At 48.4% G+C, this 5000-nt stretch overlaps 1 protein-coding gene across 2 annotated transcripts in view; it reads right to left on the bottom strand.

Moving 5' to 3' along the window:
* TOR4A (torsin family 4 member A) overlaps window positions 1-5000 on the bottom strand; it is a 27130-nt gene that overhangs the window by 1738 nt on the left and 20392 nt on the right. For both annotated transcript variants that reach the window (XM_075322955.1, XM_075322956.1), the window contains exon 2: window positions 3147-3221. The gene's annotated coding sequence lies outside the window, so the exon portion shown is untranslated. The remainder of the gene's footprint in view (window positions 1-3146; window positions 3222-5000) is intronic.

The raw sequence follows: 5000 nt of genomic DNA, 5'->3' as shown, positions 1-5000 counted from the left end.
GCGCCACACTTATCTGGCTGTAGCAGCACGTCGCCTTTGGAAGGAGAAGTGAAGACGTGTATTCTGTGCTCTGTTTTTACAGAAGCAGGAACAGCTCGAAATTCTTCCTGGTTTGTATGGAAGAGACACAATTGGGCGCAATCCGGGGGCTGTGCACCCTGCATGGACAGGACAGGACAGGACAGGAAGCAATGGCTATCCCATTGCCTGAAGCACAACCAAGTTTTGTTAAGGTTGTTACTACCCCTTTAAGGCTCTGTGCGCACTGGGAAATGGAATTTTCTTGTGAAAATTCCGCATGTCCTCAAAGATTACCGCACCCGCGGTAAAAAACCGCGGGAAACCGCATCCGAAAACCGCATGCGGTTTGCTGCGGTTTTACCGCGGTATTATTCGCGGTATTGCCGCGTGCGGGTTGGGATGTGCTTTATTGCATTCAATGCAATAAAGCACATTGAAGAAAAAAAAAAAAAAAGTCCTTTAATTCTGAGATAGTAGATAGACAGAAGAATAGATAGAGGGATAGATAGACAGACAGAGGGATAGATAGAAGGATAGATAGATGACAGATCGCTGCATTTCCCACGGTCGGCAGTGAGTTCACATTACCGGCCGTGGGAAATGACCGGTAATTACCTCTGCTGTCTGCTGCATTCAGCCTGTGTCTGTGACAGTCGCGGCTGGATGTCAGCAGTGCAGGACCCTGTGGACTACGCCGGAGCTTTGCTTGGGGGGGGGGGTTAATAAAAGGGTGAACGAGGCTTGTTTGTTTTATTTAAAATAAAGGATTTTTCTGTGTGTGTGTTTTATTCACTTTACTTACGGGTTGATCATGTCAGCTGTCACATAGACGCTGCCATGATCAAGCCTGGAGTTAATGGCGGTGGTCCCCCATCACCATTAACCCCTTGTATTACCTTGCCACCACTGCTACACGGTGGCAAGAAGAGCCGAGGACACTCCGGTAGTGCCGCATAATGCATGCGACAGTGCCGGGGCAGCTGCGGCTGATATTCTCGGCTGCGGGAGGGGGAGTGAGGCGGGGGACATTACCCCTGCCCCTCTCCCTCCCCAGCCTGAGAATACCGGGGCGCCGCTGTGTGCTTACCTCGGCTGGAAGGTGAATATGCAGCGGAGCCCACGTTCTTTTTTTTCTATATTTCCGTTTTCTTTCTATGTGTGTTCTATGTGTCTGTGTCTGTGTGTCTGTGTCTGTGATGTCTATGTGTGTGTGATGTGTGTGTGTTTACTCTCTGCACGGCTTCCTCTTCCTGTAATGACATCACTTCCCTGCAAAACCGCAAGCAAGTGATGCACATTACCGGAGGTAAACCGCGAAATACCGCAGGGAATAACGCAGGAAAACGCAGTGAACCGCACAGAATTTGCTGCCTGCGTTATTCCCTGCGGGATTTCATGATTAACATTGAGTCAATGGAGTAAAATCCCGCAGCGCTGTGCGGAAAAGAAGTGACATGCACTTGTTTTTGCTGCGGGATTCCCGCAGCAAAACATGCAGCTGTCAAATTCCCCCCAGTGCGCACAGGATTTTTTTTCTCCATAGGTTTTGCTGGTGATTCACTGCAGAGATGTTATCAACATTTTCTGCAGCGAAACTTGCAGCAAATCCGCGGAAAATCCGTGGCAAAATCCGGTAAGTGCACACATAGCCTAAAGGGGACTTGCTGCATTAGATATTACCTCAGGGCTCATTCAGATATCCAGTTATCGTACTAACACTAGCCATGGATTTCACTTATTGCACTCTTACTTGTGATTTGCCCCATAGACTCATACAGCTGTCATTTTTCTTTTTAAAGGACCACACGGTCTGCGGAAAATTGCGGGAGTTGTTCGATTTTGATCCAAGTGTCGGATCAAAAGCAGCAAGGCAAGGGTGGGGGTCAAAAAAAAATAAAAATATTTATATTTTTTTATATAAAAAATATATATATATATATATATATATATATATATATATATATATATATATATATTTGTGATTATGGATTGTGCATGTTCAGATGCTGGGAGTTGCCTTGTGTACATTGTCCTGTCTGCAGGTTAACAACCCCCTGCAGTACTTTTGTACCCATGTGTGGCGGAGGGGGGCCTGGAATCCACCCAACCTCTCTGCTTACCTGGGGCATTATTCAGTCAGGCTGACAACAAGAGACCAGCAGGAATATTTATCCTCTGTGGGTGAAGCTGGGCTACAGTCCGCACGCCAAAGACTGACATTTATCGCTTACTGGACTACTTTACCCTCTGTGTGGTGGATTATTTTATGGACCTTCTGATTTGCATGGAATGTTCACTCATCTCCCACTCTGTTGATTGTGGGATATCAGAGGAGGACCCTGTGATGTACATACATAGCACATTGACCGAGTAGAGATTTGTTTCTCCATGTACAAGAAAAACCTGAACACTCTACAGTCTGTTTCTCGTACACGAAAAACTGGACATCTGAATGAGCCCTTAAAAACCATCCTTCAAAAATATGCTGAAAGGAGCGGATAGCGATTTACTGAAACAAGCCCCCCCTCCCCTCCTTTCCCTTTAAAATGTTCAAACAGTAATTGTGAGCCATGAAATGAATAGATAAGCTGCCTTTAAAAAGGGAATCTGTCAGCATGTTTTTTTTCTGTCATCCAAGAACAGGATTATGGAGGGGCAGAGACCCTGATTCCAGCGATGTGTCACCTACTGAGCTGTTTGACTTATCAAAATGACAGCAATGTTTTCTCTGCTGCAGCTCTAGCAGTTATATAGAGCTCAGAAATATACTGGACTACCTGCAGCATACTAAGTAGTCCTGTAATGATAATCTCCTGCTGATTAAACAGTGATTTTATCAAAACTACACTAAGCAGCCCAGTAAGTGACACATCGCTGGAATCAGGATCTCTCAGATTTAGAGGCAGGAACCTGGGGACAGATTCCCCTTTAAGGTTGCACTGCCCCCTCCTGCAGTACAGGGCAGGTTACATATGTAGTACACCCACAGCTGGATCGCAGGGAGTTTGCGCTGTGTAAGAAGCCACAGCCATCAATGATGGAATTTTTGAGCAAGAGTTAAATTTCCCTGCAGAGTCTCCTCTTAACCCAGAACATACAACATTCACAGCCCCCTTATTACTTACTTGTAGTAACCTCTCCAGCCAGTGCGTCTCCAGGTCACAACCCCCGACTACTTGTGCTGGTGAAGAAAGTCATATCTGGAAGAGCAAGAAAAGAAGTGGATGAACTGAATGTCTGTATGACTATGGAGGAGGATGGGGTAAGAGTGGCTCAGTGGTTAGCACTGCAGTCTTGTGGCTCAATGGTTAGCACTGCAGTCTTGTGGTGGCTCAGTGGTTAGCACCGCAGTCTTGTGGTGGCTCAGTGGTTAGCACCGCAGTCTTGCAGTGCTAGGGTCCTGGGTAAAAAATCCCACCAAGGACAACATCTGGAAGAAGTTTGTATGTTCTCCCTGTGTTTGTGTGGGTTTTCTCCAGGTTTTCCGATTTCCTCCGACACTCCAAAGACATACAGATTGGGGATCACAATCTAAATTCCCTATGAGGACAGTGTTGCCAATGTATGTAAAGTGCTGCGGAATTAATAGCGCACTTTTCCTCCCAAAAATTTGGGAGGAAAAGGAGGGGTGCGTCTTAAAATCCGAATATAGCTTTACCTGGGGGTCCTGTCTGTGCAGCAATCGGGCAGCAGGGTGCCTGCGTGCGGGCGCCAGCCAGGCACCTGAACCTGCGTGCGGGCGCCAGCCAGGCACCTGAACCTGCGTGCGGGCGCCAGCCAGGCACCTGAACCTGCGTGCGGGCGCCAGCCAGGCACCTGAACCTGCGTGCGGGCGCCAGCCAGGCACCTGAACCTGCGTGCGGGCGCCAGCCAGGCACCTGAACCTGCGTGCGGGCGCCAGCCAGGCACCTGAACCTGCGTGCGGGCGCCAGCCAGGCACCTGAACCTGCGTGCGGGCGCCAGCCAGGCACCTGAACCTGCGTGCGGGCGCCAGCCAGGCACCTGAACCTGCGTGCGGGCGCCAGCCAGGCACCTGAACTTGCTGGCTGCCTCTGTGCGGGTGGCCTGCTGGCTACCACACTGTGCGTGCGGGCGGCTGTGCAGCAGGTTACCCAGTGTGTCCGCAGTCCCAGTTTCAAATGATGGCGCCGGGAGCGGGCGCAGATGGGGCTCTTGGATGAGAGCTCCATCTGCGCATGCACCGCTCCATCATTTGAACCGGGACCGCGGTCACTGGGACACTCACCGCACTGGCCTGCTGCACCACTCACCCGCTGCGCCTGCCACCTCGGACCCCGCAGCCACTGACCCACCGCACCTGCCAGCACAACCTCTGCCTCCTGTGACCCGCTTCACCACCACTGCTGCCCACCTTTGGCAAGACAACAGTGGAGTATAAGACGGACCCCATTTTTAATTTTTTTTACATTTTTTTTTTGTCTAAATTTGGAGTGCGTCTTATAAAGCGAAAAATACGGTAACTCATTATCTCCGCAGCTGTATGATGCACAGTACTAGAGCATCACACACAATGGGATTAGATACACAGCATCACATGATGGGCTTAGATACAGCAGTCAGCATCAAAGGCTAGTTTTAGATACAGCAACTGACAGTTGTCTTCCGCTGCCACATCACAGTAAGGCCATGTTCACAAAGATGCAGCTTTTTTTTTTTTTTGTGCAAAAAAAGAAAAACGCACCCACAGCAAAAATGCAACAAAACAAAAAAAAAAAAACCCTGTATTATTATTGTCTAATCTATTGACTGTAAGGACTCAAACAATTGCCATGCTGCATCTTGGCTGAGTCTTCAAAAACAGCCAAAAAAAAAAAAAAATGCATTGTTGTGGACAGCAAAATAAAAAAGTCTCCTAGCCTTTGCTGGGGGGAGGGAAATCCATGCATTTTTGGTGCATCTTTCGGACCTCAAAAAAAAACAACAAAAAACCAAAAAAAAAAAACCCAGAATAAATTATG

The sequence above is a fragment of the Anomaloglossus baeobatrachus genome, chromosome 9 (genome assembly GCF_048569485.1).
Source record: "Anomaloglossus baeobatrachus isolate aAnoBae1 chromosome 9, aAnoBae1.hap1, whole genome shotgun sequence".
NCBI classification, from domain to species: Eukaryota; Metazoa; Chordata; class Amphibia; order Anura; family Aromobatidae; genus Anomaloglossus; species Anomaloglossus baeobatrachus.
Note: the sequence above shows the minus strand (reverse complement) of the source record. Positions and strands in the feature narration are given on the sequence as shown.